This window comes from Moschus berezovskii, chromosome 24, assembly GCF_049115385.1.
Source record: "Moschus berezovskii isolate FMDL1 chromosome 24, NW_MosBer_1.0, whole genome shotgun sequence".
NCBI lineage: Eukaryota > Metazoa > Chordata > Mammalia > Artiodactyla > Moschidae > Moschus > Moschus berezovskii.
In genome coordinates, this window is record NC_142483.1 from 55879053 (window position 1) to 55902118 (window position 23066).

Consider the following 23066-nt stretch of genomic DNA (forward strand, 5'->3'; position numbering starts at 1 on the left):
ACATCCCCTCCCTCTTGAGTCTCCCACCCTGCCTCATCCCGCCCCTCTAGGTCATCACAGAGCGCTGAGCTGAGCTCCCCGTGCTGTACAGCAGCTTTCCACTAGTTATCTCTTTCGCACAAGGTAGTGTATCTGTGTCAGCCCCCATCTTCCGTCTCATCCCACCCTCCCCTCCCCCCACGGTGTCCACATTCCCTACGTCTGTCTCTCTCTATTCCTCACCTGGATGACTGGGCTGTGTGCTCCCGGAGGCGGTGTGCATTAACACCTAAGACTTTTACTGAAAAACCCTCTTTCTGCTCTGTCTTTGCTCTAAGACTGTGAGCTCATTGAGGGCAGGGGCTGTTCGGTTCACTGCTTAAATATTCCCATGCCTCCCTTCGAGCCTGGCCCGTGGCAGGGGTTTCAGTGAAGGTTCGGTGAGCTGAATTCAAATAACAGGAAGCAGAGCTTGGAGCACCAGACATTTAGGGTCTGCTGTCCTCAAAGATGAATGGGCTCCATTTGCATGTACAGGTAGGGTCTACTTTTCAACCTGCCACATCTGTCTTCTTTATTTGCTCTTCCTAATGGACCCCTAGGCTTTCCATCTCGCCTTCTTGGTCGGTTATTCTGCAGTCTTTGGTCTGTGTGAATGTTTCTACCCATGTGGGTGCAGCCTTGCCTGGGTCTGCCTGAGGATGGTTAGCTTCATAACATCTGTTCCCAGGAATGAACCGCATTTTAATTGCAGAATGTTAAAAGCAGAGGCGTCCTGTACCCAGTTACCTTTGGGGGATTCAGTGTGTAGTACTATTGATTTATTTATAATTCACAGCCTAATCCCTTCTGGAAAAATAAAAACAGCAACTTGAAGCTGTTGATGAGCAATGAGACAGAACTCTAGAGAAGAAGCTGTTCTGGTCCTGGATTTTAATTCTGGTTGTCTCTGACTTGCTGTGTGACCTTGGGCAACTCATTTGACCTCTGTGGGCCTCGTTTTCTCTCATTTGTGGAATTGAGTACTGAGTGTGTCGGAATGGAGGCGGGATAAGTGGATAGACATCTGTGACGTGGAGACCGAGGTTCCCTCTTGAACCAAATTCTGTGATCCTGAGAGTGTGGACCTGTCAGAAACCTTGTGTGATGTGCCCAATTACAGGACCGTAAACTATGGAAGCTGACTGTGGAAACGCTGTAGGAGAGCTTGCTCATGAAAAGTCATCTTTTTAGCTATTCTGCACTCTGCCATGTTTGTACTGATTGACGGAATGCTTCAGGAGCCCGCTGAATGCTGTCATTAATCGCATTGCCAGCATGTGTCGGGCTGGGAACCCCTTGAACACGATTCAACTTGTATTATTTTTCTCTCTGCTTTTGTTTTTAATAATGATGACACACCCAGACAGATAAAGACATTTTAATAACTCTTTAGCAGAAACGTGTTCTGGCACCTGTATCACTGCTGAGAGCCGAGAGCATCCGTACCATTTCAGAGATCATGCAGAGAGAAAGCGACTTAGCTTCTAAAGCAAAGTTATGACTATAATTTCCCTCAATTACAGTCTCGTCTCATGTGATCTGTGCTCAAGGGTACTTCAATTGGATTGATTTCCACCAGTCGGAATATCTTACTACAGCTGAAAGCCTGAAATGGAACACACTTCACTGATTCTATTAGAAACCAAATGTATTTGGTATCCAGAGGAACCAGGGAATCTGTCTCCAGATTTGAGGAGAGTCAGGGGACAGAGTGGGTGAACCTCAACCTGAAATAGTAGGACTGTTACCCCAGCACAAGAAATCTCCAGACACATCCCCAGCTCTTCTCTTTGGCCAAAAATCCACAGCCTTCCCACACGTGATTTTTTATTTCCTTCTGACTGGGAAACCACCAGGGACCATTAGGAGAGAAAAAAGCTGACATGAGCATTTGTCTGTAAGAAATCCCTATAGTTAGGTATGTTAATTAGTCAGCATTCTGCCTTGTTTCTATTTTTATCTGAAGACCAGCCTCTTCACAAACTTCTCTTCCAGAAATTTCTGTGTGCTCTTTCTTACCAAAAGTTTGCAAAGTCCATCTTAATCCATGATTAAATCAAAGGGGATACCCCACGTGGTTCCCAAGCACCTTGCACCCCTGGCAAGTGAAGAAGGTCAGATATCAAATCCTGATAGGCCCTTCGCACCAGGCCTCTAGCACCAGTCAGCAAGGAAGCCGGTGACCAAATGAGCCGCTCTAAACCAGCAACTGCTAGGTGCTTCCCATTCCCTCTTTTTATTTTATAATCAAGGAAACAGATGCCAAAATGGATTTGTATTTATAAATCTTTTGTCAGGGTGTCAGGATTATTTTCCTGTTCACTAGAAGTTGTATAAATTCAGCCAGAACATTAAGTTCTTAAATGTAGTTATAGTCCCTTGAATCTGTAAGGATTTGCAAAAGAGGGGAAAAAGGAGACGATCAGAGAAGGCAATGGCAGCCCACTCCAGTACTCTTGCCTGGAAAATCCTGTGGACGGAGAAGCCTGGTAGGCTGCAATCCATGGGGTCACTAATAGTCGGACAGGACTGAGCGACTTCACTTTCCCTTTTCCCTTTCATGCGTTGGAGAAGGAAATGGCAACCCACTCCTGTGTTTTTGCCTGGAGAATCCCAGGGACGGCAGAGCCTGGTGGGCTGCCACCTATGCGGTCGCACAGGGTCGGACACGACTGAAGTGACTTAGCAGCAGCAGCATGGTACATAATGGGGAATGATCAGTGAAAACAAAGAGCCACACAGGGTATGTATTTTAAGAAAAGGTTTCCAAAGAGGAATCCAGCAGGGCCGTGCTGTTAAGTGTGAACTCTATCACCAAAGTTCAGACTGTGAAATCAAGATACCTATTCTTTTCTCCAGGGACTTCCCTGGTGGTCTGGTGGTTGGGGCTTCACTTTCCAACGCAGGGTGGTGGGGTGGGGCGGTGTGTGGGGGTTTGATCTCTAATCAGGGAGCTGAGATCCATATGCCTTAATCTGTGCGTGCTCAGTCGTGTCTGACTCTCTGTGACTCCATGGATTATAGCCTACCAGTCTCTGTACATGGAGTTTTCCAGGCAAGAATACTAGAGTGGGTTACCATTTCCTCCTCCAGGGGATCTTCCCGACCCAGGGATCGAACCTGTGTCTCCTGTGACTCCCAAATTGGTAGACAGAGTCTTTACCAATAGCACCACATGGGAAGCCCTCTCACATGCCTTGTGTCCAAAAGACCAAAACATAAAACAGAAACAATATTTTAACAAATTCAATAGAGACTTTAAAAATGATCCACATCAAAAAAATCTGTAAAAACTTTCAGTTCTGGATATAAAATCATAAGCATTTTTCTTAATATTGCTAGCTGATGAGAAAACTGACAATACAAACAGACATTAAAGTATCCAACTTTTTGCCTGTGGCATTGGGAGTGGGGAGAAAGGCAGCTGGAGAAAACAAATAATTTCTCTAATCCTATGTAAGGATCATCTGGCTTTTTTATATGGGTGGAGAAAAAGACCGGTAGCGATGGCTGAAGTTGTGTGTGAGTCAGTGTGGGTAGGTTATGCTTGGCAACTGAGAATGTAGCATCTCAGTGACTTACAGCCAAGGTCTCCGTCTTGTTTGCACTGTGTGACCACGGTCGACTGTGACCCTGTGCCGTGTCACCCTTGACTAGGGAGTCAGGACTCAGGTCGATGAAGTAGCTTCTGTCTGGGACTCTGCGGTTTGTTGAGGAAGAAGACAAAAAGGAGATGGTGAACCCTATGCTGGGGCTTAAAGCTGCTCCCTGGAAGTGATACTGGAGAAGGAAACAGCAGCCCACTCCAGTGTTCTTGTCTGGAGAATCTCATGGACAGAAGAGCCTGGCGGGCTACAGTCCACAGGGTCACAAAGAGTTGGACACGACGGAGTGACTAAGCACACACAGAAGTGATCCATTTCACTTCTGTTCACATCCCATTGGCCAAAGCAAGTCATTTGGCCGGCCCACAGATAGTAAGATGTGTGGTCCTCCAGCAGAGAGCGTCTCTAACAGGGGGACAACTATACAGTCCATGAGTGGCTGAGTGGGGCATTTCATTGACGGCAGCTGTTACACTTTGAAATCTGGCTTGCGTTTGTGCCAAGGCCACACTCCCTCTGTGCTGCTCCCCACCAAAGACTTGTGTGGCGGGGACCTAGTCCAGAGGCAGGAGACGCCTTTGCTATCAACGTGGCTCCAGCTGGCTCCCTATATCCCTTTATACACACATTTGCCCATCAAGTCCTTGGGTGTTCAGGCCTTTCTTGGCAGAGTCCATCACAAAGTGTTCTATGGCAAGAGGGGTTCAGGAGGAAGCAGAAACAAAGCTGAGTGGCTGATGAGTCTCTGGAGGTGTTTGATCACTTGTACTTACAAATGCACGTGGGCCTCTGGAACAGTGTGTATGTCCCAGCAGGGGGGCCATGGGGTCTGTACTGTCAGGATGCCACAGATACTCGGGTTCTCTACTGAACTGCTTGGTCCAAGTACCTGTCCTGCTGAGGGGGCAGCTCTTACAGCCATGCAACATACCACGTGGTTGTTTAGACCCAAGACCCCAACCCAAGAGCAGCCAGTAATAGCTGATCTGTGTAGTGATGTGTGAAGAGCTCTATCTCAATGCAGTTCTCTTGGGATTTGAACTGGGAAATTTTTTTAGTGTAGGTTCTTCCAGGAGAAGATTCATAGAGGATAAAGTGGGTGTAGGAAGTTTATTTGGGAAGTGTGATGGTTAACTTTGTGTATCAACTTGACTGGCCTAAGGGACGCCCAGAGAGCTGGTAAAGCGTTATTTCTAGGCATGTCTGTGAGGGTGTTTCTGGATCAAACACCCTGATCAAATTAGCATGAGATTTGGTTGACTCAGTACAGAGATCCACCCTCACTAGTGTGGGTGGGCATCGTCCAACCGCCTGAATGGAAGAAACAAGGGCAAATTCTCTCTCTCTCTTTTAAACTGAATTAATTTGCTGCAAGCTGGCTTTCTCTAGTTGTGGCGAGTAGGGGTGGGGACTACTCCCTTTTGCAGTGCCTGGGCTTCTCGCCGTGTGGTCTCCTCTTGTTGCAGAGCTCAGGGTCTAGGAGCGCAGGCTTCGGTGTTGCAGCACAGGAGCTCGGTAGTTGGGGTGAACGGTCTTAGTCGCTCCGTGGCATGCGGGATTTTCCCGGACCAGGGATCAAACCTGTGTCCCCTGCATTCGCAGGTGGGTTCTTAACCTCTGGATCACCAGGGAAGTCCAAATTTTCTCTCTCTCTTGTCCCTTTTCTCCTTCCCTTTGAGATCGGAGCTCCTAGTTCTCAGGCCTTGGGACTCTGAGGCTTACACTTGTGGGCCCCTGGTTCTCAGGCCTGTGTAATCTGATTGAATTACACCCCTGGCTTTGTTAACTCACCAGCTTGTAGACGGCCAACGGTGGGATTTCTTGGCCTCCATAACTGACTGAACCAATGCTATAATAAATTTCCTGTCAATCCATCTCTCCATCCATCCTATTGGTTCTTTCTCTCTGGAGAGCTAACATCAGAGGTGACTCCAGGAATTAAAATAGAGACTATGGTAGGAAAGTGGGGTGCATAGGAGGAAAAGCGATGGAGTGAGTGAGTGGTTATTCTGGGCAACCGGAGCTCACCTCTACTGGGGACCCTTTCAGAAACTGTGTGGACTCGTATGGATTCGTCCCTCTGGAGGACGGGTGACTAAGACACTGACTCACGCACTCATGGAGTGCCCATCCCAATAGGTAATACCCTCTCCCCCATGACAATGAGCAATGAGCACTCCACCAGTCGAGGGCTATTACTTCTAGGGTGTTAATTCCTTTACTTTCTGGATTGTTACTTGAGGCAACTGAGCAAGTACCCGTGGGACCTCTGGTGAAGGCAAACGGCAGCTCAACCTGCTGGAAACTCTACCACAGCTGTGGTGGCCTTAGGGGCAGGCAAAGGGGCCTTGAAAGTATCTGCAGAAACTCATAAGGAGAGAAACAGGAGTAGGAATTGAGAAGACATGGAAGAACAGGAAGCGGAAAGTATTGAGATACTGTGAGTAAGCAGAAGCTGAGAGGTGGAAGGAGAGACGAAGGAAGAAAACACATATACTGAGTAGCTGGTTTGGTCATGGGAAAATTTAATGGGTGACAGGGACAGGCGAATTCTGCTGGGGACACTGGCACTTCTTTTCTTTTCCATCCCGCACCTTGCAAGGCAAGCATGTAATGGACATAAAAGCATGTCCATGCTTTTTAGTGAGTAACATTTCTCTGTGGCTCTTGTACTGTACTGATTAGAGATTAAGTCCTCAGTTTCAGGGACGAGATTGAAACTAGAAGTGGGTTTTTGCCCCAAAATGAATGGATGTTCATGCAGATTTTCAGGACACTTGGAAAACACAGCAACCATTAAGACTGCCTTCTAGGGTTCTGAAACACAACAGGGGAAGAAAAAGGAAGGTTCTGGCTCAAGAAGGGGTTGTGAGGTTCCAGCTTCTCCATGCCCTGCTCCACTGCTGCAGGGGGCTGCTCGCAGGTGCATAGGCAGGGGCTCCTGCACAACTGGGGTCCTGCCTTCGCTAAGAGTGGGGAGCAGCCTTTCCTCCATGGGCCTCAACAGGTGCAGGGTAGCCCCGTGTGTCCTTGGCTGCTCCAAGGAGCCGACTGTCGAGTCCTTGCTCTCTCTGGGGTCAGGTGGATGTAGGTGTCGCAAGGATGACTGGGTATTCAGGCCCCAAACATCCCAGGCGCACTTCAGTCATGATCATCCTTTAAAAATGCCTCGTTAAAATCCAGCCACATCCCTACAGTGTAAATGTGTTAATAGAATGAGTCCCTAAATGTGAAGCATTACATTTATCAAGATGCAATATTCATCTTTATATTTAACATCTACAAATTTCAACCAGTTTACGGGAAAGTTTGGGATCTAAAGAAAGTCTTGTTCCAAAGTGATATTTGTTTGGCAGACGTGGGAGTTACTCAGGACCCCTAAAGAGATTGCCTTGAAAATTAATGCAATGACAGCATCTTACAAGCTTTGTCAACTGTTCTATCCTTTCTTGGCCACTAAGGCAACATAACACCATGAAAACATCCCAGGCTTGTCCTATCAATTCTCTGCCTCCATTAAGGTGTACTTGTGCAGGGGTCCACTCCCATCTCATTTAAACTGTGCATGGCTGGGCGGGGCTTGCTGTGTCCCACGATACTGGCCTTTTCATAGAGAAACTCTGAGGATACTGCTGATTACAGGTTAGGCTCTCCGGGAAGCAGATGCTGAGATAAATTCAAGAGGGTAAAACTTACTGGGGAGTCACACCCGGGGAAGCAAAAGGGTGGAGCAGGACTGCACAGTGGGAGCTGTCAGATCAGGGTGCACATTGAATGGAGCCTCGGCCAGCTCCAGGGAGAGACTCAGAGCAAGATGGTCCTTTATCGGGTCCTGTTTGGAGAAGGAAATGGCAACTCACTCCAGTGTTCTTGCCTGGAGAGTCCCAGGGATGGGGGAGCCTGGTGGGCTGCCGTCTATGGGGTCACACAGAGTTGGACACGACTGAAGTGACTTAGCAGCAGCAGCAGCAGCAGTGCTGGGTGGAGATGGTTTGATCCTGTATCACTGCTCTGCTCAGTCATTGGCTGAAAAACCCTTGAGAAGAGCATGAACTTGACTTGAAAGTGGAGGTTGTTGGATGCTCATACTCCTTTTTTCTTTGGTTGCACAGCACATCAGATCTTAGTTCTCCAGCCAGGGATTGAACCTGCACCTCCTGCATTGGAAGCACAGAGTCTTAACCACTGGACCACCAGGGAAGTCCCTTCCCATGCTCCTTGAGTTCTTTCTTAGAGAGTCATCTGAGTGGTGCCTTTCTGTGTCCACCAAGTTCACTTAACCTAAGGAAAGACCATGTAATATGGAATTTTTAAGGCCATATTATTGAGCTGAGGAGTGTTTATAAATGTGTGTTCAGGGACTACTTTGTGCTGGATATGTTCACAAAGCATGTATCTTCTGACATTTTGAGCAAAAGAAGAAAAAAGGAAAAGGAGAGAGCTTTTTTGTGACTCCCTTCCCCACTTCATATTGTCTTTGTTTGGCTGTCTTGCTTGGCAGAATATTTAAGCCCTACTTATCTTTCCAGGCTCAGGTCAGGATTATCATGGTGTCAAAATATTTAAATTGGAACTCTCCCAGAAAATCAAGGACGTGTTTGAAATCCTGTGCCTTCAAATCGCCAGCGCTGGCCAGCTTTGTGGATTTTCTCTGAGAGGGAGACCTGGTTTTGTTTTTATTTATGTTGACCTTGATCTGTTGTATGTTTCCGGACACAATGACTGCTTGACCCTTATCGAGTCACTAGCTCGCTGGGACAAGGAGTGTTCTCAGGGCTCCCGCGGGACCGCTGTGAGTTTCTGTCCTCGACTGAGTGTGCTGTCCCCGAGGACAGTCTGCTCTCTCCTGTTTGGCCTGAGTTGCCACACGCCTCTTATCACATGTACCTCTTGCTACGTTGAGTGTGTTTTTGGTGTTTAAAGGTGTGTGTCATTTCTTACAACATGATCATTAACACAAGCTGGATGCTTCATCTGGCACTTATTTGAAGATACAGGCATAGGTCCCATTGCTGGGAAAAAACCTGCTTGTGATGAGCTCAGGGAGAGATAACAGTGTGTTGGTGTGTTGGTGTGTTGGTGTTTTGGCTTCTGATCTGGAGCATATAGATATGGCTGCAACAAATTTAGCTGTCAAGATGCAAGTAACAGGGACTTCCCTGGCGGTCCAGTGGTTAAGACTCTACACTTCCAATGTAGGGGGCGCTGGTTCCATTCTTGGTTGGGGAACCAAGATCCCACATGTAGGAAGGCGTGGTCCAAAAAATAAATAATTTTTTAAAGATGCATGGGCCATTTGATGGATTTTCAAGGGTAATGTTGACTTTGTGAGTTTCACCATATGGACAGAATAACTACAGCCAAACTGTTGGTCTGCTGTAGTCAAATGGGCTTTTCATTGCATGCTTATTGAGCCTCTGTGATGCGCTGTACTTGGTAGGTCTCCTCCTCACCCAGCTCCCACTTGGCAGACCCTGTGGCTCTTCCTGCTGCTGGCGGGAGCATCCCCAGCCAATGGATGGAACTGTACTCAGGCCTGCATCACCTGCTCAGTTATCTCTGTGCTTACCATCCCTTTTCCTCAGAACTTTTCCTTAATTCAGACTCAGCATCTCCGTCTCACTCGCTCCGAACCCTACTCCCTTCCTGCTGCATGACTGCTGGTCATTTTGATGAAGAATTAGCCCCTTGGATGCTAATCCATGAATGTCTATAGAAGGCCTTGTGTTGAAAGCACATGGCCTGGATGGTCAGAATGTCCTCTTCCAAGGAAAGACTTTGAGGGCACAAATGAAGTTGGACAGCTCTCATAATGGTTTCCAAATCGCCCCTGGAATGAGATAATAGGGACCATACAGCTGGGTCTTACTGTTGATGGCTGGGTGGTGTGTGCATGCGATAAAGTTAAGGTCTTGCTGGCAATTCCACTTTGTTATTAAAGCAACTCTCTAAAGTTGGTCTTCTCGTGTTTTCCTTGAACTTTCTGCCAATTTTCCCTCAGAATGTGACTTTGTAGACAGGAATTGCCTTGGAAAAAGATCCTTTACCTTTTAACGGTATTTATTTTCAAAGACACTGAAACAATAATTTGTGATATCTTTATAATAGAGTTTAAATGCATGCATAAATTTAGCTTTTATGTTATTATGAAGTTTTTATTTTCAGCTGTAAAGTAGGATTTTTATAGTTTTGTGGACTTAGGCAAGAAGAGATGTGTATCAAAGCTAATATAGATTTCAGCTTTTATGTGTTAAAATGTATAATATATTCATCAATGCAGGAAATTAATATGGTGCTTTTTTCCTTATAAAAATTGAAAATCAGTCATGATACTTTTTAATAGAGATTAAATGAATAAAATCACCTTTTAACATAACAATCCAACATTTTCATTGTATCTTCCCAAGTGTGGTGCATGGCATGATGGTAAAACATTAACTTTGGTTAGTTATTAAGTCTGATTGTGAGAACTTTTGTTTCCCCTAGAGTCTGTGTGCTCCAGGTCAGCTCTAGGTCTCTGTATTCTTGGCACCTAGCACATAGTAGGCCTACAGTTTATATGAAGGAGCCAACACATAATTTTGAGTTTGTCAGGCCCCAAGAGCTGTGATTTGCAGAATAAAAAGACTTGGTGAGAAGATTCTGTGAGCTTCCCAGGTGGCATTAGTGGTAAAGGACCCGCCTGCCAATGCAGGAGATGTAGGTTCGACCCCTGGGTCAGGAAATGCCCCTGGAGGAGGGCATGGCAACCCATTCCAGTATTCTTGCCTGCAGAATCGCATAACAGAGGAGCCTAGCAGGCTATAGTCTGTGGGGTTGCGAACAGTCGGACACAGCTAAAGTGACTTAGCACATATGCACAATATGATTTTGTAAATCTGTTTGCAAGGGCAAAGGAGAGGCCTGATGTCTGGTGAGTGCCTATTATATAATAGGCATCCTGATGTCATCCCACGCTGCATCTATGGTACTAGCTTAAGTGCTATGCAATTATCTGTATTGATAGCGCACCTTTAGCCCTTTAAGATGGAGAAGGAAATGGCAACCCACTCCAGTGTTCTTGCCTGGAGAATCCCAGGGATGGCGGAGCCTGGTGGGCTGCCGTCTATGGGGTCGCACAGAGTCGGACACGACTGAAGTGACCTAGCAGCAGCAGCAGCCCTTTAAGAACAGGGGACAGACCCAATCCTGTCATAGCCAAGCCTCTTGCCAGGAGAAACCACAAAATGTTCCAGGTCCTTGTTGGCGGTTCCCTGATTTCAAGAACTTTCCAGGGCAGGGAATGACCTTGCATTGTTCCCAGGGTGCACTCTGATGGGACTGGCCTTGGAAGGGTTTCTCGGTCTTTGCCTGAGTCTTCTGGCTCATTTCAGAGTCACTGTGGGCCCAGATGAGGTGAGGAAATGCTCCATCCCGGAAGTGCCAGTCAGGGTCATGAACCCACTTCTTTCTAATTACGTTCCAGGGTCAGGTTATCTGGAGGATGTCTTCCATGGAGAGAAAACTACTATTAAATCCAGCCTGAGCAACCCTAGAAAGCTTACCTTATCTCTTCTTGCAAATGAAAATTCTCATATCTGCCTTGCAGGCTAAGAATGAGATGTGTTTATTTATGTGCAACCTGCTGGCAGGCTATACCAGTTATCTGTTGTCCCAGGGATTTCTGGTAACAGATGACCACAAAACCACAGGGGCGTATGACAATAAGTGTTTATTGCTCGTGTGTTTGGTTCTGCTGGGGGTTGGCTAGATGGTTCTGCAGATCTAGGCTGGGCTTGCTCGTATGTCTGTCGCTTGTCTACCTGTCGATGGGCTGATCTAGGCTGAGACAAACCACATGCCTCTCATTCTCTGTCAGGGTAGCCTGGGCAGAGGTTTAGGAGAACTTACGTATAAACATAGCTGATTCACTTTGCTGTACAGCAGAAACTAACGCAACTATAGTGGAAAGCAACTATATTCACTGCTCCATGCTCTTCTCCCCCCGCACCCCCCCCCCAAAGAAAAGAGACACTCTGTTCCCCTAATCCTTAGAGCAGGCTTGTCCTGTGACTTGCTTTGGCCAATCAGGTGATGGTGTTGCCAGTTCTGAGCCTCAAGAGACATCCCGGGCCTTTGCCTTTGTAATTCCTCTGTTCCTCTGCCATTGCCATGTGGGTGTGCCTGGTCTGGATGTGTGGGCAGAGCCGGGGCAGCCCAGGCGACGCCAGCCTAGAACAGCTGATAGCAGCCCAGCTGGAGTCTCATGAGGGGTCCAGTCAAGACCCTGAAGCTGCCTCCTAGCTTCTGAGTGACCCAAACACACAAGCAACAAACCCTTGTCATCTCTCACCACGTGTTTGTCGCTATTGATTAGACAGTGTGATTGCAGAAACAGCTAATGGGTACTTGTGTCCACTGCCAGACGGTGTGCTGGGATTCAGAGTGGTCTCTTTGCTCCTGTTCATTTTCAGAGCCGGGTCCTCCCAAATTCTCGGCAATTAACGCAAGTGATCCAGTATCTTTTCAGCAAATGCCCTTTGTGCTTACATCAGCCAGAGCCAATTTCTATTTCCCACATTGAAGAATTCTGTCTAGTACTATGCAAAGATCATGCTGACTCTTATTATTCTTCTTCCATTTCTGCCTCTGTTTGAACTGGCACTTATCTTCTTGAACTTGTTTCCTTCCTGAATGATATAGCGTCTGACACACTGTCTTCCCCAGGAAACCTCCCCTGACTAATTGGGAGGTGCCAGTCTGTCCTTGTATCTTCTCTCCTTTGAGAGCCAGCATCTTCTCAGCCTCACTTGTCACTGTCCCCTGCTATGCTCAAAGCAACCGTGAAGAAACTGCCATTGTTCTCAGAGACGTGATTCATCTGTTGGATGTTTACAGAATTATCATTGTTTGTTCATGTCAGCATTGCCCATTATAGAGAGTAACTGTGCAGTGGACACAGATGGTGTTGATTTAACCAATGTTTTGTACACCATGCAGATATTCTCTTGATTGAGGTGAGTGAATCAGCCCTTTGGTGATGATGAATAATCAGATACTAGACAGTGACAGGAAGCTGATGGCCAGACTAATTTGCTTCCAAGGAGATTGCCTGAACTGAGTTGTGACGTTAAAATTGAAGAAGTGGATTGGGACCTTTGGCATATTGAAAAGAGTGAGGACCGTGGCACCAAAATGCTGAGTTTGCATCCTGGCTGTATGCCTTAGAAAAATGATTCAGCCATTCCAGAAACCAGTTTCCTGAACTTTAAAATGGGGACACAAACCAATACTCTCCTCGTGCATTGGTCAAAGTTGTTGTGACAGTCAAAAGACATATAGCTCACAAATGTGCTTTGTAAAATAAAAAATAATAATTGTCGAACAAACGAATAATGATGAGTGCTAACTGTTGGGCTCCCTTGACCCCAGGTTCACTTCTCTAGAGAGGCCACAAGAAGATGAGAAGTCAGTACAGGCCAGGAGTGTGGACTCAGTGTCCAGGTAGTTACTGGCTAATAAATTCCTGGTCCTGGTATGGAACCAGGAGCTACAGACCTGACCATGCCAGGCTGGCAGAAGAGAATGAGGAGTCTTCATTATGGCATGTGTCAGGGCACAGGGCAGGGTAACGCCAACTAGCGTGGTGCTCTGATTCTTCTTAAGCAAGAAGACCGGGAGAGAGTGAGTCCTCTAAGTTTAGTAGGGGACTAAATGTTAGAGGGGCTTGTATCAGAGAAGAATCAATTTTGACCATGACTAATAGGGACCTAGAATGTAGTGGCTAACACCATTATTCAAGATTTTATTTTCTCACCTAAAGAGAAGTCCTAATGTGGGCAATTGAGGACGAATGTAGTAGCTCCATGAACAGACTCAGGCTTCTAGAAATCCAGTCTCTTCTTATGGTGTGATCTCTCTTTTTGCATTTTTTAATTGATTATTTTAACTTAAAAAAATTGAAGTATAGTTGATTTACAACATTATATTGGTTTCTAGTGGAGAAGACAATGGCAGCCCACTCCAGTACTCTTGCCTGGAAAATCCCATGGATGGAAGAACCTGGTAGGCTGCAGTCCATGGGGTCGCTAAGAGTCGGACACAACTGAGCGACTTCACTTTCACTTTTCACTTTCATGCATTGGAGAAGGAAATGGCAACCCACTCCAGTGTTCTTGCCTGGAGAATCCCAGGGATGGGGGAGCCTGGTGGGCTGCCATCTATGGGGTCGCACAGAGTTGGACACGACTAACGCGACTTAGCAGCAGCAGCAGCAGCAGGAGCATTGGTTTCTAGTGCACAGCAAAGTGATTCAGTTGTATGTATATATATTATTTTTCAGATTATTTTTCATTAAAATTTATTACAAGACATTCAGTATAGTTCCCTGTGCTATACAGTAGGTTCTTGTTTACCTATTTTATGTGTATTCGTGTGTATAGGTTAATCCCAAACTACTAATTTATCCCTTCCCCACCTTTCCCACTTGGTGACCGTGAATTTATTTTCTATATCTGTGATTCTCTTTCAGTTTCATAACTAAGTTCATTTGTATATATTTTTAAAGATTCTTCTTATAACTTATATGATTTTTGTCTTTCTCTTTCTGACTTACCTCACTAAGTGTGATCATCTCCAGGTCCATCCCTGTTGCTGCAAATGGCACCGTTTCATTATTATTTATGGCTGAGTAGTATAGTGTGATCCTTTTCTTCATAACCACTCAAAGTAGCTGCCAAGGCACCAGCCATTATGTATGTATCTCAGGCAGGAGAGGGTATTCACCAGCTGAATGATTCCCCTTTAAAGACATTCTCAGAAAATACTTTTAGAGACTTCTGCTTGCATCTCATTGCTTAATGGAGGGGGCTAAAACTGCCTTTATACCTGAGCATATTGTCACCCCAAACAGAATTGGGGTCCTATTAGTAGGGAAAGATGGGGGCAATTTGCTGTCTCTTCCACAGATTCTTATGCTCTAACATGCCAATACTATGGTGCATAGTCCTCGGAGGGAAATGTGGCGTTTGGAAAAAGTATAACATTACTGCCTGAGTCTGAATTTGGAGGACAGATCATCCTGGTTTCAAATTATACCATCTGCCAAAGCCTTTGACTGTGTGGATCACAATAAACTGTGGAACATTCTGAAAGAGATGGGAATCCCAGACCACCTGACCTGCCTCTTGAGAAACCTGTATGCAGGTCAGGAAGCAACAGTTAGAACTGGACATGGAACAACAGACTGGTTCCAAATAGGAAAAGGAGTAGGTTGTATATTGTCACCTTGCTTATTTAACTTATATGCAGAGTACATCATGAGGAACGCTGGGCTGGAAGAAGCACAAGCTGGAATCAAGATTGCTGGGAGAAATATCAATAACCTCAGATATGCAGATGACACCACCCTTATGGCAGAAAGTGAAGAGGAACTCAAAAGCCTCTTGATGAAAGTGAAAGAGGAGAGTGAAAAGGTTGGCTTGAAGCTCAACATTCAGAAAACAAAGATCATGGCATCTGGGCCCATCACTTCATGGGAAATAGATGTAAAAACAGTGGAAACAGTGTCAGACTTTATTTTTTTGGGCTCCAAAATCACTGCAGATGCTGATTGCAGCCATGAAATTAAAAGACGCTTACTCCTTGGAAGGAAAGTTATGACCAACCTTGATAGTATATTAAAAAGCAGAGACATTACTTTGCCAACCAAGGTCCGTCTAGTCAAGGCAATGGTTTTTCCCGTGGTCATGTATGGATGTGAGAGTTGGACTGTGAAGAAGGCTGATCGCCGAAGAATCGATGCTTTTGAACTGTGGTGTTGGAGAAGACTCTTGAGAGTCCCTTATACTGCAAGGAGATCCAACCAGTCCATTCTAAGGGAGATCAATCCTGGATGTTCATTGGAAGGACTGATGCTAAAGCTGAAACTGCAATACTTTGGCCACCTCATGCGACGAGTTGACTCACTGGAAAAGACTCTGATGCTGGGAAAGGTTGGGGGCGGGAGGAGAAGGGGACGACGGAGAATGAGATGGCTGGATGGCATCACCGACTCTGTGGACATGAGTTTGAGTGTACTCTGGGAGTTGGTGATGGACAGGGAGGCCTGGCGTGCTGTGATTCATGGGGTCGCGGAGAGTCGGACACGACTGAGCAACTGAACTGAACTGAACTGATACCATTAGTACATTTATACCAATGCTGCTGCTGCTGCTAAGTCGCTTCAGTCGTGTCTGACTCTGTGCAACACCATAGATGGCAGCCGATCAGGGTCCGCCATCCCTGGTATTCTCCAGGCAAGAACACTGGAGTGGGTTGCTGTTTCCTTCTCCAATGTGTGAAAGTGAAAAGTGAAAGTGAATTCGCTCAGTCATGTCCGACTAGTAGCGACCCCACGGACTGCAGCCCACCAGGCTCCTCTGTCCATGCAATTTTCCAGGCAAGAGTACTGGAGTGGCTTGCCATAGCCTTCTCCATTATACCAATGAATGGCACCTAAATGAAATGAAATGCAGCACACCCAGACTCACAAAGTGGAGAAAATGACAGACGTCATTTTTAGTTGTGATTTAAAGAACCCTACAATTCACTGATTCATCCATCCATTTGTGTACATTATTGAAGTATATTAATTCATTTTGGGGAGAGAGTAGCTTTCCTCCCTGTCCACCCCTCTCCAGTTTTATTGAGATGCAATTGACATGTAACGTTATGTAAGTTTAAGGTGTCCAGTGTGCTGCTTTAATGCATGTATATATTGAGAAATGATCACCTTACCTATCACTTTTTGGTGTGGTGAGAACACTTAAGGTCTACTTTCTAAAATTATGGCGTGCCTCAGGAATTTGTGTATCGTCCTTGCGCAGGGGCCGTGCTGTCTTCTCCATGTTGTTCTAGTTTTAGTACACATGGCGCTGAAACAAGCGCTTTCTAATATTCCTTGGGAATCTGTCATGTACCAGGTATCATGTTAGTTTCTGAGGAAGCTTGGTGGGCTCACATTCTAATGAGGGAAGGGGGCCAAGGGGAGAGGCAGGCAAATGATTAATTATAGAAAAAGTCAAACGTTTCATGACACACTGTTGGTCAAGCCACACAGCATCTATTGTTGGTGAGAACTGAAATTAGGGGAGGACATTTGGCAAGATTTATCAAAATTGTGGGGCTTCCCTGGTGGCTCAATGATGAAAAGTCCGCCTGACAATGCAGGAGACTTAGGTTTGATCCCTGGGTAGGGAAGATCCCCTGGAGGAGAGACTGGCAACCCACTGCAGAATTCTTGCCTGGAGAATCCCATGGACAGAGGAGCCTGGCGTACTATGGTTCATGGAGTCGCAAAGAATGGGACACAACTGAGTGACTGGACAACAAAAACAATCAAAATTGCAAATGTACATACCTGTGGACCCAGTGATTCCACTTCAGGGAGTCTCTCTGAAGGAAATAAAGGTAGAAAACAGGAGATTATTTATTATAGCATTATTTATAAAACAAAAGATTGGAGGAAACCATAATGTTCCTAGATTATGGCCCCTCCATGTAATGAAATGCCACAGAACTCTCTACAAGAAGGAAGCTTGAAACAGAAAAATCTTCAGAATAAAGTATAAATGCAGACCAGTGTGAAAAGATTTGTGTAAAAAGGAGGGAAGAAAATGACATAGTTAAGTGTATAGACATAGAATATCTCAGGAAAGACACTGAAAGAATTATTGTTAGTTGCCTTTATGAAGGAGAACTAGGTGTCTATAGGGTTAGGGTTTTATATTCTTTTACCTTTCAAATGACCAACTGTGTGAACATATTACTTTTCAAAAACTAAAGTTTAAACTTTTAAAAAGAACTAGTTACACTGAATGAGCAAAGTATGAACGGACGTGTGTCCTGTATAAAGTGCTATTGGGGTGCTAAGTGGATTTGTGTATTCTAATTATCAGTTCAGTCAGTCAGCATCTCATCGGGAGAGTGGGTGTCAGAATAGGCAACGTTTACTTGTGTTTATCTTTGGCTGCGCGGGGTCTCCGTTGGTGCCTGCGGGCTTTCTCTAGCGGCAGTCAGTGGGGGCTCCTCTCTAGTCCCTGCGCTCGGGCTTCTCATTGCTGCGGCTTCTCTTGTTGCAGAGCACAGGCTCTGGAGCTCGTGGGCTTCAGAAGTTGCCCCGAAGCATGTAGGATCTTCCCAGAGCAGGGCTCCAACCTGTGTCCTCTCCCTTGACAGGCGGATTCTTAACCACTGGATCACCAGGGAAGTTCAGAATAGGAAATTTTTAGTATCCTTAGAATCCTGTGCTTCTGTGACAATTAGAGGTGACATTAGAAGATGCCTGAATTCCTTTCAAATGCCAGAACTGTGTGATTCAATGGTTTTAAGAAATCGAAGGAGCAGAGGTTTGCATCTATGTGAGTGAGGGAGGGATAGCTTTAATAATTAAATGCTAGGAGTGCTCCCAGGAATCATCCCATCAACAGGGAAAGACAGTTAATTTATGCACGTCTTCTTTGTGCTGCAGAGGGAGGCAGGCTGCTCCTCTGCTGATGGGCGTGGCGCTGCCTGCTTGCTGCTCAGGTACAGCTCTGCATTTTTAAATCAAACCCTGGCGAGTAAATTTAGTACCAGAAGTGGGAGGCTTCTGAATAATTAAATATTTTCCCTTTGTTTTCTTGATCTATACATTTTTCTGAGCACACCAGCTATTTTGTTAGCCTCCCGCTGCGGGAAATATGCAACTTTGTGACTTTGGCAATTGTCGAGGAGGTTTGGAAAAAAAAAAAAAAAAGCTTAGCCAAGATTTATTAGGTGATTTATCTCAGTTCTTAATAAACCAGGGAAGAAACGTTAGGAGCCAAGGAGAGGCACTGGGAAAAACAAGCCAAGGCCAGAGACAAAAATAACAGAGAAAAAAGATGCTTGCCTGCAGCAAAACAGGATGCTAGGGTGACCGCCAACCCAGACTCTTTTGGGAGGCTGGGCCTCCTGCAACAGAAGCTCCCAAACTGTCTAGGAAGTCTCCGCTCTTGCACGAGACCAGACTCGGGGCAGACCCAGTGGATGTGCAAAGCACACGCTGACCTAATTCACCAGAGTTCAGCTGCAGCAGGGCTTCTGGGTACCACAGTCTCTTCTAGTTTCTTGCAGAGTTTTGTGACTTCCAGGTGGTCAGATTTGCTAGGGTTTTCATCCCAATCTGAAAGTCGGAGCTTATACACAAGTCACCCTTCACACCTTTCAGCCTTCGTAGAAAGGCTGAAGGAAGGGGAGGGGAGTCCCATTCACTGCCAGACCCCTGGGCTGTCTCGTGGGTAAGCAGGAATCACGAATGTCTGCTGTACATTTGAGGTGATTCCCAGTGAAGGATTCCACCTCCCCTCAGCCAGGTGGAAAGACCCCAGGTTCCCAAGTTCAGATGCTGTTGAGAGGGGCATTGCCTGGAGAGGCCCAGTGGTCCTGCTGCCCTGCCCCCGACTCTGCCCTCTGCCCTTGAATTTCAGAGGAACAGTGAATCTGCTTCTTACCAGACTAGGTCTTCCATACAAAACTAAACTAACCTCAGCCCCATGCCTTGAACATTTTTTATCATGAATATATATATATATATATATATATAACAAAATGAACTATTTAAACCACTTTTAGTTCATTAAATGCATTGACATAATTGCCCAACCGTCACCACCATTCAGAACTTTTCATCTTCCAAACCGAAGCTCTGTATCCACAAAGCAGTTAACTCCCCACCGCCACCCCTAGCCCTTGGAAACAACATTCTACTCTCTGCCTCTATGAACTTGGCTCCCCTGGGTACCTCTTATGAGTAGGGCCGTACAGACAATACTTTCAGAACTGGCTCATATCACTTTTCAAGTTTCATTCATGCTGTCCTGGCTCCTGTGTGTCTTTAGTTTTTGTCCCCTTCCCCACAGGCTCTGTGCTGTCTCCACTCAACACTTCTTCACGCCTCCATCTCCTAGTCCCTGTTCCCTCTTGGGCCCCCCTTCTGATCCTTAAACTAGTCACAGAATAGGGCCTCCATCTCCCACCAGACACGTCACCTACAGCAGGGGCCCCGGATCACATTCTATAAAAGTGGCGCCTTTGCTGCAGAGAAAAGGGAGCCCTCTTACAGTGTTGGTGGGGATGTGAATTGGTACAGTCTCTAAGTGTGATATGGAGAGTCCTCAGAAAACTAATAGTTTGGAGGTCCCTCAGAAATAGCATGTAAATTCCTTAGAAAACTAAAAGTGGAATTGCCATATGCTCCAGTGATCTCACTGTGGGGCATATATCTGGAGAAAACTATAATTTGAAATGACACATGCATCCCCCATGCTCAAAGCAGCACTATTTACAATAGCCGAAACATGGAGGCAAGCCTAAATGTCCATTAACAGCTGAATGGATAAAGAAGATATGGTATATGTATGTACAATAAAATATGACTCATCCATCAAAAGAGAATAAAATCATGCCATTTGCAGAAATATGAATGGACCTAGAGATTATTTTACTAAGTGAAGTCAGTCAGCCAGAGAGAGACACATGTCATATAATATCACTCATAGGTGGAATCTAATTTTAAAAAATGATACAAATGAATAAATTTGTAAAACAGAAATAGATTCATAGGTATAAAAAGCAAACTTACGGTTACCAAAGAGGAAAGGCAGGGGTGTGTAAATTAGGTATTAGGGATTAATAGATACACACTAGTGAAGTCACTCAGTCGTGTCTGACTCTTTGCGACCCTGTGGACTGTAGCCCACCAGGCTTCTCTGTCCATGGGATTCTCCAGGCAAGAATACTGGAGCGGGTTGCCATTTCTTTCTCCAGGGGATCTTCCCGACCCAGGGATTGAACCCAGGTCTCCCGCATTGCAGGCAGATGCTTTAACCTCTGAGCCACCTACTATATATAAAATAGGTAACCAACAAGGAAACTATATTCAGTATTTTGTAATAACATAACGGAAAAAATCTGAAAAAGAATGTGTGTGTATATATATGTATATAACTGAGTCAGTTTGCTGTTTACCTGAAACTAACACAATAGTGTAAGCCAACTATACTTCAGTGAAACATAAATAAATGAAATAAAAATGATATCTTTTCAATAATTTATTTTAAGGTCACATCCTGACAGGAGTTATGATAAGAAAGAATCAAGGAAGCAATAAAAGAAGAGGCCAGGGGATGAGAGGATGTGTTCACAGTGTGTCCTGTGACTTAAATGAAGCCAGATGCCATTGCAAACCGCCACTATCTACAGTCTTTTGAGGGGGAGGGGAAGGAGAGTGAGGGCGGGGGCAGCCCCCCTCCCCAGGCTGTTCCTTGCCCAACTTTGGAGGGTTGTCCTGGGTCCCACATCATGGAACAGCAGAACCAGAGCAGTGCGGTGGCAGGGGCTCTGCAAATAACAGTGCATTTCCTGACATCTTTACGTGAAAAGAGCACGAGGGCTGGGACACGGCAGACGCTGGCTGGAAGGAATGCGTTATAAAACCCTATTAAAAATAGTACCTCTTTAATCTCTTAATTTCCTTCCTGCCGGTCATGTGAGGGCTGATAAATCTGGAAACCCACTGGTGAAAACCCCACAGCTTGTTAATCAGGTGAGCTGGCTGGGAGATATCTATTAACCCAGGCCCACTCTGGTGCGGGGTGACCCAGTTTTAATGGGAGAGTCAGACTGATTTTTCTGTTACTGTACTTAAGATGACTGGCCGTTATTTCTAAGAAAAGTGAACTGCTGGCAGCCTCCGTGTGGGGTTTCTCTGGCAGGGCCGCTGCAGCTGTCATTCAGCCCTTTTGTCAGGTCATTCATGATGGGCTGGATCGGACACGGACAGACAGATAAGTTCTTTCCCACCTAATTTAGCAAATGGGCTCATGTTGGGTTGTTTTTTATTGGTACTCTTAGTGTTAGCTACTGAGTATGAGATACTGTGACTGTAGCTGAAAGAGCTGAGTTCTATGCCAGTGTTTACAGGGCTCCCGTGTTCTGTTGTCTTTTGGTGGGGGTAAGTGGGAGGCTAGTTTTCCCTTCACTGACCTCCCAGAGGAAGGGTGCACAAGAGCAGACCCCAGGGTGGTCTGGGAAGGCGAGGAAATCCAGGTAGGTAAGGTAGTCACTCAGTCGCATCCGACTGTCTGTGATCCTGTGGACTGTAGCCTGCCTGGCTCCTCTGTCCTTGGAATTCTCCAGGCAATAATACTGGATTGGGTTGCCATCATCGGGATGGAATTGGGCTTTGGTATCTGACTAAACCTCTGCTGCTTGGCACATTCTGAAAACAGCCTCGAGAAGGGGAGGTAGGGGACTTCCCTGTGGTTAAGACTTTAACCACTGGACTTCTCCAGTGGTTAAGACTTTGCCTTCCAAAGCAGGGGGTGATGATTCGATCCCTGGTTGGGGAGCTAAGACCCCACATGCCTACCAGCCAAAAAACTGAAATATAAAACAAAAGCAATACTGTAACAAGCCCGATAAAGACTTTAACAATGGTTCACATAAAAAAAAAAAAATCTACAGAAAGGGAGGTAGAAAAAAGAACCTGATACAAGAATTGCTGAATTCTAGGGTGTCCTGTGAGGCCATCTCATCCATCTGTACCTTGCTCCCTGCTTGACCTGCTTCACCACTCTGCCTCTGGAAAAGGGATCTGCCCTCTGCTTGGGAGTCTCTTTCTAAAAATAAGGTCCATGTAATCTGGAAATGTTCCCTTTGCCTCACCCATTTCCCTTGATGCTGTGTGCAAGGCCTGCTGCTTACTGCTTCTATACGAGGGAGAGAAAAGCCAGCTGCTGCTCTCAGTGGATCCTCAGCCACCATCAACCTAGGAAATGAACACAACTGTGTTTCCCTTTCTTCACGTCTTCTCCAAGCTGATCAAAAAGTCAGCTTCTTTACTGAAGGCTGGCACTCTTTGCCCACACCAGTCTATGGGATCTAATTGGTTAAATGCACAGGCTTTGTGTTTGCGAAACCTCCCAGAGGAGGGCATGTTGTATAAGTAATCTTTTAACTCAGGAATATGGAGAGGGTTGATGTGAAGATGTAGGTGTGGGACAGGTTAGGGGTCCGAGTGTATCGGGAGTGAAGTGCTAAAGAGTGCAGGGTCTAAAGCTGGACTGCCTGGTGGGAACTCCAGTTCTGCCACGTGTGGGCTGAGCCTGGTTCTTTTCTATGAAATAGGGTTGTAACAGAACCTCCTTTATGGAGCTTTGTAATTACAGATTATACCATGTAAATGGCTTACACCTGGATATGGGCCACTTAATTTCGGCTCTCACCATGATCATTGTCATCGTCATCATCATTGTCATGATCATGGTTGCTCGTTTGCTAGACTGTGAGCTGCTTGAGGACAGGGGCTAGATTTACCTGCATAGGAGGACTCAGCAAGTGTTTGCTGAGTGAGTGAACAAAGGTTACTTAGCATCAGTCTTGGGTTTCCTTGGTGGCTCA

General features: G+C 45.8%; 1 non-coding gene across 1 annotated transcript; it reads right to left on the reverse strand.

Annotated features, from left to right (window-relative positions):
* Nucleotides 1-16426: 16426 nt before the first annotated feature.
* LOC129548234 (U6 spliceosomal RNA) lies at nt 16427-16532 on the reverse strand. The gene has a single exon (XR_008684311.2). It is a non-coding gene; the product is annotated as a U6 spliceosomal RNA (small nuclear RNA).
* Between the last annotated feature and the right edge of the window lie 6534 nt (nt 16533-23066).